The sequence below is a fragment of the Bombus fervidus genome, chromosome 8, assembly GCF_041682495.2.
Source record: "Bombus fervidus isolate BK054 chromosome 8, iyBomFerv1, whole genome shotgun sequence".
NCBI lineage: Eukaryota > Metazoa > Arthropoda > Insecta > Hymenoptera > Apidae > Bombus > Bombus fervidus.
In genome coordinates this window covers 12,622,249-12,637,712 of record NC_091524.1, presented here as the reverse complement: position 1 = coordinate 12,637,712, position 15,464 = coordinate 12,622,249, and the positions used below count along the sequence as shown (strand labels likewise).

Sequence of the window (15,464 nt, the reverse complement as noted above, 5' to 3'; positions counted from 1 at the left end):
GAAACGTGGAAACATTTTAATGACATGCAAACGTTACGCAATTTCTTTTAGTCGCATCTGATGCCTGCACTGTGTAATAATTAGACGCGAGATTACCGTCGTTTAGGATAATTTGAATTTTGCCACGTTTACCTCCGGGGAATGCTTAAAAAATAGAAAAAGAATTAATTAAATGCGTTTTTTTGGTATACAAGAAACTGGTTCAACTTTTTTAATGCGATTCATTTTTGAATAATTTCACTCGACAAATTCGTTTCTCGTTGGAAATATGTATTAATTACTTTAAATATTTTTTTATTTTGAAACGTATTTTCCTTTGTAAGGAAAGGTTCTAAGGTAGCGCTGTGCAAGGATACGTATGTATCGTAATGCAGCAGCCGATTCGATTTTTTAATCGAAGTTAATTAAAAGTCGAAGCTCGAACATAAACGAAAAGGCAGCTGGATTATTGAATTTTATTGAAAGGGAAAAAGTCAAGTCGTATTATGCAAATGATTGTTCTACGTTTCTTGTTTGACCAACTTTAGCCATTATGGTACGAATACAAAGCGTTGAAGGTAAGGAAATGAAGATATCATTCTTTTTTTCTCGTTCGATCAAATGAACGCTAAAAGAATGCTAAAAGTAAATTTAGCTGAGACCTCTACCATCATAGCGACTCACGTTCATCCACGAACGTGAGTGGCCCATTCGAGTATCATATAAAGAAACAATGGAAGCGACGAGTGGAGCATAAAAACGTTTAAGAGCTGACGATCTCGATCCACTTTGTTAGAAGAGGCAACAGGAAGGATCGATTTACGAGGGGTGGCTAAGGGGCCATGAGAACCTAATCAACGAGACAGGTACACAAGTGTAGATAAGTGATCAAAGTGATAGCACAGCTCAGGTCGATCATTTAAACAGAATGGATATGTGTCTCTTGGAGAACAGCAACATTAGAAGTACGAGGTAGTTGCGTTTAACGATTCAAGTTCATCGAATACATCGTCTTATTAATCTGTAAAGTGAAATATCTAGAAACACGTGTTTCCCTTGTCTCGTTAACAAAAATGCGAATAAAGTTTCCATTTCGTCAAAAGCTTTCTTCGTTCTAAGCATAAAATTTATTAAAATATTTCATTGTCCTTTTTTTTCTTCGTTTGAAAAAAGGGACGAAAATAACGAATAGGTGTTAAAAATGATAGTTTGAAATTCCTGTCTCTTATATTGATAGTAAATTTTATAATGCAATAAAGCTGTAGTAAAGGAATTTTTGTACCGTCATACGGCAATAAATTTCATAGTCAGTAAATTTTTTAGTGACAGAAGCATTGTACGTGATTCTTTTTATCGCTACATTTAATAGCACTTTGTTATTTTACATTCGTTTTGTGGTAGTTCAACCCTTTCACCCCTGGAATTCTGTAGTTTTGAACAACATTTTCGATGTAATACGGTTCAGAAATCAATCGAATAGAAATGCAAAATATTTTTAAAGACATCGATTAATATAAATCAGTTTAGTCAAATGAGTTTCTCCGATTCAAAAAACAGCGGGATATCGATACGAATTTATCGTAAATCGAGAGAGGGAATAGTGCAACTTTTTCAATTTCGAATTATCGAAGCTTACGACAATCCCTACCCCCTCCATACCTTCGTTCGAATAGACTTCGCTTCTTATTCAGAATAAATTGCAAAAATCTGGTAATAAATTTTGAATGGTTTCATTTCGCAAGAGCAAGTATCCTATAAAAGTCTTCTCCACGGTACTCATGCAAACTTTATTAAAGTTAGGATTAATGCTTAATGCGAGCTCTGTCAAACAGCTTTTGCTATCTACGTGATTAAACTTAGCATTTGATAAAAGCTGCTGTGACTTTTACATCTAGAAATATCACAGAATTCATTTCATATTTCTTTCGGGTGAAAATCGCTGTTATTAAATAATTTCAAACGCTGTGCATTTATTAAAATGCGAAGCGCCATAGGAGAGCAATAAGTCACATTTTTTCATGTCTCACAGAGAAAAAATTTTAAAATTCAGTATGTTGTCAAACAACTTCATATTACCAATTTTGTTCTCCCTTTGTTTCGCCAAGAACCGACTTTCATTGCTTTTACCAATAAAAAATCGTGAAACTCGAGCCCTACGTTGATCGTGTGCTGTCTAACAAGAATCAACGTCGACAAAAACAATTTCCCTTCAAAAGGACAAAAACAACTACCTACATATACTGCAGGCATTGAATTAATTAATTAATTACTTAATATCCCTTACAAAGAACTTGGAACCCTACGCCTGGAGGCATAACATGTCTAACCATCTAACTCTAATTGGATCCTAGTTTAAGTATACGCCAGGAAGCTTCTGAGGCTACTTCATTCCTGTTTGAAGGGACAGGAAGAATAAACAAGGGATGCAAAGGAAGAACGGAGACTAAATGGAGAAAGTCGTATTTCTACTTTGAAGATCTCGGATGCGGTAAGCTGCTGCTTCGCACCTGAGAGCATCTCGCAAAAATATGTTAGGATCATAGTCGATCGTAGCACGGTGTATGTATCACGAAAATAATATTCGTCTTCTAAAAAAAAAAAAAAATATCTTCGATCGAGCAGAGAGTGGAAGCAAAGAGCAATTTTTACATCAAAAGCCTTTTAATATTCGACTTCTTCAAGATTTTAAGAAAACATTGATAATTTATCAACGTTTTGATAAATCAATCAAAAGTTTGGAATCATTGTGCGTTGTGTAGAATATAAGAAAATGTCTCAGATATTTCTTTCGTAAAGATCTGTTGGAACGTAGAAGATCACTGTTCATATTTGTAGCATTAATATCGAACAAACGAGAGAATTGAAGTTAAGTTTTGATACTAAAGTTTAAAACAATATTTTGGGTTTTAAAATTATAGATACGTTATACAGTAAAATTTGGATTCTCGATAATAATCGATAGTATAACGTAGAGATTTGTAATACATGGAATATTTAATATTACGAATTTTGGAAATCACGCGTTGAATTGCTTCATCAAATTCGCTGTATTGGATGAAGCTTATTAAGATGGCACTGTTGAAGCTTTGATAATAAATTGATATTCCAGTCTATTAACAATCGCTGTAATTCGCCACTGATGGTTCACGATATCGTATGCCAAATGTAAATTTTACCAAAAGTTACGGGTAACAGACATTTATATATTTTAAGAAATACATTACCCTGCAAAAAATTCTATTATACAGAATTCTATATTGTTTTGTATTACAATATTATATAAAATTCTATATTCAGTGAATTGATATGTCAAGTCCAACACGTTTTAAATAATCAATTAAAAAATCAACCATCTATTTTACTTAATTTTCTGCAAACTTCATTAACATTGAGGCATTAAATAATCTAAAGAAATAATATCTACATAAGCTATTACTTTCTGTTCCTCTAAGTTTCTCAATATGACGAAAAATGATTTAAAGCACGGTATACTTCGTGAATTATAGCGAAAATAATGGACATCTTGTCTCGAAGATATTTTAACGAATTTATGAAGCAACGCCAGTTCTTTATGCTGAAACATTGAACGAGCAAGAGATTAGAAGGTAAAGGAAACAATGCGAGAAGGAAATTGGAAGGAAACGAAGGAGAGTTTTCTCATTTTTCTTTCGCAGCATACCGTAAATGCTGACAATCAACATTTAGAGAAATTAATTGCCTATCGCATTTGAAAATAACCTTAATTAATTATGGATTAACGTTGGCAGTGAACGGCAATTAACTATAGATTAACTCCTGTTATTAAATTATGTCTAATCGCGAACTGCGTTCATTAGGAAAACAATTTACCAGATAATTTTGTGAAAGATAAAATAATAGTACGTTTGTTAGTAACATTTCCTACATACAAAATGCAACGTTCAATGTATTATTGAAATTCGTTATGGACGATAGAATTTATGAATTTGATTGGATTTAATTAATAATTTCGTATTTACAATGTGCTGAAGAAGTGTTCTAATATTCAGTATGAAACGGTAATTAAGGTTTTTTCCTACAACAGAATTGTTTTAATGGAATATCAAAGTTTATTAATACATACTATCATCATAGTCAACATACAGCATAGTAGATAGATATGTTTGTTTTTCGAGAAGAGTGACATATCTCGATAATTACCAATATCGTGATATTTACAAAAATTAGTTCCCAATCGTATCTGTCATTCCTCTAACAAATCGACTATAGTATGAAATCTATAAATATTACTTGAAATAGTTTCGAAAAGATTATGGCTCCCATACGTGTTAATGTCAAAGAGAAAGCTCGTTTTACGACAATCGTAAAATAAAACAGCTACTCTTACACGAGGAATTTTTCACGTATATGATGTAATTTGAATATTTCACGCGCAGTGAATGACGATCGTTCCTCCCTTTTATATGGAAGAGATACAAACAATGCATTTTCACGGTTACAAAACTGAGTAACAATCGCACGAGACGTTGAATATTTTTTGTGCCAGATGAGGTTTACTGAGTTGTCTCATTTCGTGATTAAATAATCGTGAGTCCTTGGTCCATTTAATCCTTTAGGAACCCTGTCTCCTCACACACGTCGCGAACGCAATTAGATTTTGCTGGCAATGCCAGGCTTGCTATATCAGCGAAGAGAATTATATAAAATTTCCACGGTCACGTAAACGAATCGTTTTATTCCAGCGCCTACCGACTCATGAATATTCCATAGATCTCATTATTTACGTGTATTAAATATTAATAAATTCCTATGCTGTAGTAAATCATGTAAAAAATTGCTCTAATTTTTTGTTCCTGTAAGATAAGAAATGGTAGAACAGCATTGATAGCATAAAATATATTTGTTTACATTAAAATTTGGCTACTTCGTAAGTAACGATAAACTTGTATGCAGAAATTGTGAGTAAATTCCGTAATAAAAATTGATCATTGCATCTTCATACGAAACGAAAGATCGATCATTCAAAGTTCGTGTCTTTAGCTTTATTTAAAGCCTTCGATGAAATCTCTTGGAAACTCTTCAGCCAGTGATCACAAACTTCTGAAAGACACGCGGTCAGACTAGTAACACGTAACAAAAGTTCTTCGCAATAACAAGACGAATCACTGTACGGGAATATTTGAAAGTTGAGTCTTCGACAAATACGGATTCTTTTATGCATGCTTTATGGGACAAAGACGTATGTGGGAAACTGAAAATGTGGGAAAGTTATATTGTTCCGTGATATCTGACCTCTGGAAAATACGATCGGGTGGTTGCTGTGCAACGAAAACGCGATTCCCTGCAACCATTTTTCTTAGTAATTTTACACGGTGAGCACATCGTGTACATTGTATACATTGTGTACATTGTGTACACTGTGTACTGTGTATACAATGTCTACAGGATTTAGAGTATGTTTGGGAGATTACGGGATTATGAACTGACCAGGAATAGATTGAATTTCCTGCGAAGGAATTTTACGAAGTAAATTGGCCCGGAAAGTTATTTTGAGAATAACGACACATCACCCGCGATTATCCACTGTATATTAAAATTCTACTTTTCAAAAACCTATTTTTATTCGTGTGCTATCATCCAAAAATTATACCATGAACATCGACACTATATGTTTCGTTATCACTAGGTTCGCCGATTGTCGTATAAAAGTCTCTTATTGTTTCTATTCTGTTGCGTTTTCTTTCCAATTTGTATTTCTTTAACGTTTTGACACATTTCTAATTTTCCTCGGTGTTCCGCAAACGTCTGTTTTATTTTGCAATAACTTTCTATTCAACTTGTACCCTATATATATTTGTCAAAATTCTACAATCCCATATTATATCCAATACCATAAACCGAATAGCAAGGGTGTATTAAAATAATGGTAGCAACGAACGCTGATCATTAACGTATGACATAGCCCACAACAAGGATGAAAGTAAGAAGAGAGAGAGAGGAGAGAGTGCACGGTAGGGAACAATGCAGAAGGAAAATACAATAGCACGACGGAATGGAGGAATGCATTTTCTCCTTGTAGATGCTCGACAGCGATGTCCTACGGCGCTTGAGAGCTTTTAGAGAGATATACGCTTGCAGCTAATTCCCGGGACGATCCTTTCTAACCTATGAGGTGAATTCTTGCGGAAAATTTGAAGCTGCGCCTATGGAATTTTGAAAGCAAATCAGCGAGAACCGCGGGAGGCGTTGCTTCATCGAGCACCGATGAATGGAACTTTTAATGCGCAATCGTTGCTTCCAGAAGCGATGAATTGAAATTCTGAGAGCTGCATATGTCTATGTACTATGTGCGTATGTGTGTGTGTGTCTGTGGGAGGCGGGGAGGTTACGTACGTGTGAACGGTGTTACATCGAAGATTGCGCGGTTGGGCTTGAAAGAAAGGAGCTATTTGCGCGGGGTAAGGGGAATATTAAATTGTAGATGATTGCTTTCAAACGAATCGAATCTCAAGGGTTTAATTCGAATTTTCGAATGGCTGATAAAATATTGGAATGTAAAATAATTGTTCAACTGATATTCTGTCAGAAATTGCAGTACAGTGAAATTTCGTTTATTGGAATTAAATTTTAGTTTTTAGTTGAATCGAATTATCTGAACGTAAAATTCTATTATTTGATCGAAAGATCATAGCGAGGAGAATCAGTGAACTCATATTCCATCAGTTGCCTGTATTTTGATTGGTTCACATAAATGGAGTTCTGTCGTGGAAGATGTTAAATTTTTTGAATAATTCTAGATCAAAGAGTAATAATAAATTGGTTCTTAGACCTACATAGTAAGCAAATAAAATGTACGAGTAAGAAAATAATTCATGCGGATTATATACGAATTTGTACAGCTACTATAATTAGTTTCTTTCGTTCTTAAAAGAATAACACTCTTACTGATAAAATGACATTACGATAAAACAATCTATACGAATGTATTAGCTAGCCTCTTTTCTGTAATTTTCAACTGCTAATTACATTTTCATATGAAAATCTACCATAAACATAAGTGATTATGCATAACATTTAAACGTGATGAATGTTTCTTACCCTGCATTTCACTATGTCACGAAAAAGTATACGGACCTAAATTATAACACCCTACAAAATCGGACAACGCTCTTCTCTTTCATCCTATTTCAGTAGATCAAAAAGAAAAAAAGGAAGTGAAATAAGATAGGAGAGTAGAGAGGGAGAAGGGTTGTCTGTGCAAATTGAAAGCAGTCGCCAGCTGTGCAAATGTCTTTTCATTAACTGTTGAAATAGGTTGGCAGATTTTCTGGAATCTCGGCCGGCGAATTATCTGTTCACGATTCGACGATCAAAGGCCGACAGCGCGGCACACGCGTGACCTGGAATTTCCGGCGACTCAAGTAAATGTAAACGGAAACCGACCCTTCTTACTGCAAATGGCGGCCTGCAAAGGGAGATACGGTCTTGATCCCCTCGTTACGTGCACCACGAAATTTGCCAACCACCTGTAATACTGGTAAGCCGTAAGAACCGCAGACACCTGCAATTATGATGTTCATTTTCAACTGATATACCAATGCCGAAAACCAATTATACAATGCCATAGCCTCGTTCCGGTTTGTCCGTCAATTTAAAGCCTTGTTCCGTTTTGTCCATTAATTTAAAACCCTGTAACATTTTGTCCATCGATTTAAAACCTCACTCACGTTAATTCGCGTTTGCTTGGTTTGAATCCCTTTGCTTATTTGATTATTATTTAGTTAATTTGAGATATTCTTTCCACTCTCGTTTATATACTGCTGATCCTTTAAATTTGATTTTAATCGTTACGGTCGATACGATTTTAATATGAATATAAATTGTACGAGAATTTATTAAGTTCTCCATTGAATTTAGTAGGCAAGTCAATTGGCTTCGAGTAATTTCACATATTTTACTAATACGAATCTGTTGTTTTATTTGACTAGAAATGTGCTTCCAAGTTTCGAGCAAAGTTTTGATATTTCAACTATTACTTTTCTTGTAAGGAGTACCCCCAGGAGTCACCCCCAGAAAGTTTTCATTTTCAAACTAATTGTAAATGATTTCTCTGAACTTTGTTTTCACTCATATTTCTCATTAAGCGTTGCTTCTAATCGTTAATTAGTCATTAATATTAAATGACGCGAATGAAGTTTAATCGGCTGTCGTTTCTACAAAATGACCAACGTTCGATTGTTAAGCTTTTGTCTGATTATTATCAGGCAATATCTACAATCAAAATTTTCTATAGAGAGACATTGTTGTGCAGTTTGATTCGAGCCTGCGTGATATTCATATTTTTGGTATTGTTCACTGAAATTATCCGAGATCCGATGATATTGGAATTTGTATAGAGAGAATTTTGATGAAATATTATATAGACAACATAGATAATAGGGAATAGCATTAAATATTTCTCGGTGGAATTTTAATACGGCAATGGGTAGAATGTTCGAGCATCAAAGAATAAAGCGCGGTAAACATCGGTTGAAATTAATTCAACTTCACCTCTAAATAATTGAATAGAATGAGTTTGCCCTGCAATCACAGATACCTCGTTTTGATTGCATCGCTCATTAATGTTATTCTATATTTACTTACTAGAATAACTAATTAAGCGTTTACGGACGTTTCGCAGAGATTGACATTTAAATCAAGATTCGAGACAAAAATCAAAATTCGCTGGCCACGTTCGTCATGTTTGCACATTCACAAATCACGTTCACACATTCGCAGACAACGGCTGCACGTTCGCGCGTTCATAAGCCACATTCGCATGTTTGCAGGCCACGTTTGCGAACCACGTTCACAAGCAACATTGGCACGTTCGTAGGTTCGGCGCGCGAGCAACATTCGCACGTTTGCAGGTCGCGTTCTCATGTTCAACAGTTCGATCTCCCTTTGGCCCTTTCTGTCGACATAGACGAGATATATTTGACATTGTTCGAAATCTCTATTTTGCAAATACTTATATATCGAGATAATTTTATAAATTTAACATTTAACTGATTTCTAATGTGCAATAATCATTTTGTTACAAACAGTTGAAAAATATTAATAATTTGAGTGAGTTATCAACAGTACAGCTTACAAAATTATAAGAACTATATGTGTCACGAAATTGTACAAATTATTAGTAACTCGTCATTTACAAATTCTCTGAGATTCTTTTCGTTTATATTTCAATCGTTCTGTCTGGATGAAAAACATTAGAAAAATAAAAGTGACATAATTTGAATCAGAAAGACGAAAGGTTTCTATTATCTGAAGCATATCACAATATAATTCTAAAGGTAGAATACAATAGAAAATAATTTGTACCTTTTTAAAATATTACTTTTTTGCAATGCGGCATAATGTTAATGATTATCTACATTTAAACTGCATATTTTCGTTTTAGTTAGAGTACTTCGTCATGAAAATGTCCGTCATTTTGTTCGGTTCTTCTTAACAAAGCAATAATTCAGGGTAAACCGCAATTCGATGCCATTAATCGGGCACACAAACCGCCGATAAAGGGATCGACCTCTCTCTTGTCTAACTCGACGGCATAAATTTCGATTTCCCACTTTCTCCGTTACATATCGCGTGCTCGACATTGTAATCCACCACGCCGTCTGTACGTGACAACCTCTCATGAAGTCCCGACCAGACTTCATTCCAACAAATTGTCCTGTCCATGAATTAATCGTTTATCGTGTCATCGGTTCTGTTCTGGTTTGTTAGGCTACTTCTTCCACCAATAATCCCTTTATAGGTTTTATCGCCGATGTTTGAGTAGAAAGGACAGATTTAGCGAAGACAGCAATTGAAAGCATTCTCGGTAGTAATAGGATAATCGGAAAAATAAAAATTTCTTTTTTGCGATAATTTATTCTCTGATTCCAGCAATTAGATAATCGAACGTAAAGTGACTAATTACGAGATTTCAATTAATGGAGAATTTGTTCCTTCGAGCGATTGTTCTTTTTGAAACAAAGGTACCTCAAGAGCTACGTTATTGATTCGTAGATATTCAGTAACTTCGGCGTGATTTACAAACTTTACATTTACATTTCTTTAAAATATTGTATCGTTCGAGCAGTATATTCGTCTTGCAGTATATTCAGGAACTTGCTGGTCAGATAACGATAGAACGACGCATCGAATTGTAATAGAAGTGTCACACGATTTCTTGTATCGTTCGCTATTGGATGTGTAGTTTTTTCAAAATTGCAATATTGCAAGTGACATTACATATCTGTGGATTTATGACAGCTTACGTATAAACAAATATTATTTCTCTGTAATCTTTAATCATTTAAATTGGTTTACGTATTTGAAATAGAGGGTAGTATGTTTTATCGGTAGTTAATATATCGATTTCGTGTTATCTGATCAGCAATTTAATCTAACCCACATTTTTTCAATTTTTTTTTTCAATAACGCTGTTATGATGTTTGCGAAGTGAAAATCTTTTATTCTTCCATTACAGAGTTAATCTGACATATCGATTCGCACAAATAGTGAAGGAATATATTTTATTAAATATCGTAGTTAGATTAACGAAGATCATCGATGTCACTGACATTTTGAATAATCACAGATTAAATAATAATAATTTAATTCCATCTTCCAAATTATTAACTTTTGTTGCAATGTTTGGTTACGAACGGACGGCTAAATAAAATAACAACGAATTGAATTATAAATAACAACATAACAGTAACTAACCAAACATATATTTTTACTCCCTCTTTTATCCTCTTTTTTTATGTATAATTATTCTAGCGCGCATATTTCTTCCTCTTCTTCTATTTCTCTGTCTCTCTCACTGAGTGCAACCGTTGCGAAAAGACACGGACGGGAAGCTTTTGATGGTATCTCACGATAATCTCAAGCATTCTGTTCAAATACTCTTCAGTCACACCTGTCTAACACCCTACACCAAATATCCTTCAGTCGCACACCTATCGTTCTATTCCAAACACTCCTCGCTCGCTCAACAAAATCCTATCACTCTCACGCGTTTGATTTATCGTCGTCAGTTTCACGATTTAACTTTCGTATCGAAATGTCCGACGAGAAAATCAAAGCCCGGTCGTTATACGTTTCGAGAATAATTAAAATTTCATTGCAGTTAAAATAAAATCGAAACTCATCAAACTTTACTTCCGAATTCGCTAAATCGAGTCCGCTGTGCAAATTGATTGAACGAACATCTATCACTGGTTCGACGAACATTTACAAGTCGCGCATTGACATTGACGGTATTTAGTTATCAATATGTAATTCCTCCCTTTCTCTCTATTTCTTCTTGTCATGATGCAATTGCAGATCAATTTGCACGTAATAATCGTGTGCTCCTTTTACCATACTAGTTAAACGTCGCTCAATCGAATAATTTACCAGAGTTTCCAAGTTTCTGTCTGCCATAAATCGATACCAATCTAGCGTACGTTAACGTTAATCGAAGGCAATGTGTTCGCAGTCTAAGATGTTTAACGTTGTCCTCGTTGTTTGCAGAAAGCTGCAACTCGCTTAACCGAAGCGAAACGAAGTTTTGCAAGTTTAGCGCATAAATTGGAAGCCGTTATGTCTTCATTTATTCGAGCATTCTCTAAGAACTACTTTGTAATGCGATGGTATCTTAATAAAAAGACGTTCTCTTCGTCTTTCCTCTTTCTCTCTCGGAAAGTTGATAGATAACAAGAAGAGCCGTCAAAGGGAATCTCGCGACGGACCTGTTTTTCTACGAAATCAAGAAAACTGTTCATTGGAGACTTAATTGAGAAGTCGATAACGAGATAACGGATGGAAGTTGAATTGAAGTTTGTTGATTCCTGAAATGGAGCTGTTGGCTCTATATCCCAGACGTTCTCTTATCGATCATTGTGTATTGTTTGCCGATCGTTCTTGCCCCGATCATTCTCGATTATAACTTAGTTTCGAACGATAAAAATTAATCACTCATGACGTAAAGAAACGAAAAGGTACGGCAAAGCGGAGCGAAATACGTTCGGCGTTTCAGCGTTCGATATTTCGGAAATTTGTCCATACAGCTGTTATTTTTTATTCGAAATATTTTATTGGCACATTAAAGATTTTTCTGCTATTTCATCTGTACTTTGAAATACTGTATTTAATTACTTTTTTAAATCCTTTCTCTCTCCTTTTTTTTTTACTTTTACCGAATGAGATAAAATTAAACAGCAAATAATACTTTAACTCTGTATGTTCTAATAGTATCTTATAGTACGATCTATATTAAAATGCCATAATAAAATACCATAAATACAAATATAAATTAGAACCTGGCAAAGATTTATAAGTACATATTATGTTTTTTTAAATTCTTTGAAATAGTAAAAGATGACATCAGCTTTCTAAGATATTTCTTAGATTTTCAATTAAATAAACCAGGTGATTAATCTCTTTTTAATAATTTTTGATTCAGTTTCAGCAATGAAATCCACCATTTTCAATTCAATAAAGGTCTCTTGTCTTCGGTTCCTATCTTAGAGATTAAGATCACCCTTCTTGAACTTCTTAATTGACACTGAAAATTCCCAACTTCGTTTTCTACGTCGGTAGCCATTGTGGCTTTCGAACTCCTGTTGAATTCGTTGAAAACAAGTTACTTATACTTACACGTTCAATATCTTTTTACTTCGATTCATTTAATATATCATCGAAACGGACGATAAAGTTATATCCACGAAAAGAAAATATTCTCAATGTTGTTATTTCAAAAATATTTCATATTATTAAACAGAGAATATAATTCAAACGTCATACTCTATGAAAAATATTAAAGTTCTCATAAGAGCAGCATATATCCTGCGTAATCCTTCTCAGCGAGAGTCTGCCACCAAACAGAATAAAAAGCAGGTTCTACTTCAAGGATAAACCATCCATAAATAAGGGAGTAGGATCAAGTTCGATCACGTCATGTTCCCTTTAGGATAATTCATCGTATCTTTTGGGAAAAGCTATCACGCGACCCTCGCCTGTAGAGGCCACTAGCCTAGAAAAAGCGAGGATCAATCACAAAGTATCGATCCACTCGTATGACCCACGGGTCCGCAAAGAGCTTCACGAGTACAGCAAGGTTTCTCTTCTTTCGAGTTTTGTTCGATGATGTCGCCCTTCCTTACAATAGTCCTCGTTCTTGCGCCAAATGCATTTTTTATTAAAAAAAAAAGAAAAAAATGGCAATTTTGATAATACAGTAATGTACCTGTATAGTAAACTTGAATTTTGAAAATTGCAACGAATGACGTACAAGGTGGATTATTATATAAAAATTAATTTCCTATAGAGAAAATTGAGAATGTGCCTTATCACTTTTTTTCTTCTATGTAATCTTCATATAACTTTCGAATGGAGTCGTAGATGAGCGATTATTCTCGCGTCTTAAACTCAATTAGAATCTTAATATCGTTCATTAACAACAGCCGTATCTTACGAAATCTTCGTTTCGTCGCCTAATGACGACAGCGGTGTTTAAAGGAGTATAGCAATATAATCGGATTAGCCACATGCTGCTCCTAGACGTTTCCCTGTAGACTGACTTGCCACCGTGTAAACATCATTGTAACATGCAAACCTCGTCATACGTTGCGTTGTACACGCGTCAAATCGCTCGGTGAACGTCTGCTGTCGAACCACTGTCGAACTCAGTGAGGGCATTCATCACGCTAGCCACTATCGCAGACGCAACGAATGTTCTGCTCGATTAACCGATCCAACTTAATCGCCCAACTGCAAGTCAGAGGTTGGCCGTTATATCGAGCAAATTTTCCTATTGTTAACGATTTAATACGGAAGTTTTTAATGGACGTTGGTCTCGCCTGGAGCGAGACTCGCAAAAGTAATAGATTTTTGGGGGATACAGGGTGGGTGCGGCTGCTCGTTATTTCAACCAGCAGCAAACAGCTTTTATTTATTGGCCCATTTTACCTTGGTCTTGCTTAGAACCGTGTTGCATTCTTGCTTTTCCGAGTAGAACGTGCTTTACATTAAGTTGATATATATAAAATGTCGTTTTCTGAATTTTAAATTCAGGTGTACTTTCCTCGAAGTGTGTATAGAATCGAAACATAATTCCAGAAAGTATTTACACTCCATGGTGTTTATTATGGAGCTACGCATTTACTGATTAAGTAGATTCGAGTATTTTGGATTTTGTATCGTTTAGTGCTTTAGCATGACTAAAAATGTTTGATAATATAGAATTGAAATATAGAATCTCATAGTAAAACACTTCATTAGAGAATAAGGATATGTGTAAATATTTTTTGTAGCCACTGTATCTGTATACGCTTTATTTAACGATTTACGATTTATAAAAGTTATCGAAATCCTTAGGATCAACAAATTCTTCTAGCATTGGAATCCACGAGTACGAGATCGAAAAGAGAAATGGTATGACAAAATTTCATATTTCCATCCCTGAGGTTCTTTCGATGGTCGTCTTTAATATATGAGATCCTGCGTTATCGTACGAAGATATTGGTTTCCATTTGTCCGGCAGTGTAGACGGTATTTCTATCGATATGATCCAATAATATTCGAAATAATTACATCTTTTATCTTGAAGTAAATTGATCGTATAAAAGAAATATTTAATTAATTTTTACCTGTTTCGTTAAAAAAAAAAAAAAAAAAAAACAACGAATATTACCACCTTAACGATTTCTCTAAGCCATAAAGATATCCTCGAGGGTAAAACGTTGCGTCTTTCATGCAACAAATCACATTTTACTAGCGACATTGAGCGCAGAAATTCCGTTAAGATAATCCGAACGTAGGAATTCATTAAGATCTCGCCTCGATAAACTGAGTAGCCGCTTATGCCGTCGGCAGAGCAAGCTAGCAATTTACCGGGGATCGCACATTAAAGATTTAACCTGGCAGATCCACTGCGAAGCTTTTACGATTGAAGATTTTCCTCCGCGGTCAGCTGAAAAATTTGCGAAATCGCTTTTCACAGTGCGTTTAACGAGCGATTTGCGTGCGATGCTTCGTCGCATGCTCGTATTTCCGCTCGATCGTATGTTGATATCGCTACTGATATTCTTTCACGACAAACTGTGTCAGTGTTAATGCATCTACATTAAGTCTGGGAACGTTTGAATTATTTGTTCCACCGTCTTATTCCTAACACTGACTTTCGCTGCTGTCAGTAAACATTAACACCAGTTTCAGCGGTCTTTCAAGAATGAAAGTATTAAAAAAGTAATTTTATGATTTCTGTAACCTTGGTGAGTTGATACAAGGGTCGATAAAAATTATCACATTTTTGGTTGGCAATTTTATAGGAATTTTAAACGTAGATATCTTTTATAAAAATTCTAGAAGACTAATTTTTTATAATTAACGAAAAGGTAGAAATTTGGGGAGTTGGTTGTGACGATATCTGCATCTTACAGAGAAATAGAAAAAGTATTGTATGATATTTCGATAAGATTCGACTAAAACAT

The 15,464-nt window shown here is 34.8% G+C and overlaps 1 protein-coding gene and 1 long non-coding RNA gene across 3 annotated transcripts in view; one reads left to right on the top strand and one right to left on the bottom strand.

The window, feature by feature from the left end:
* The window catches only part of LOC139989680 (uncharacterized), a 643,240-nt gene that overhangs the window by 618,804 nt on the left and 8,972 nt on the right, over window positions 1-15,464 (bottom strand). The window lies entirely within an intron of this gene.
* The window catches only part of LOC139989705 (uncharacterized), a 108,706-nt gene that overhangs the window by 89,003 nt on the left and 4,239 nt on the right, over window positions 1-15,464 (top strand). Inside the window, exon 2 of the long non-coding RNA XR_011800390.1 lies at window positions 7,273-7,495. This is a non-coding gene — a long non-coding RNA (uncharacterized lncRNA). The remainder of the gene's footprint in view (window positions 1-7,272; window positions 7,496-15,464) is intronic.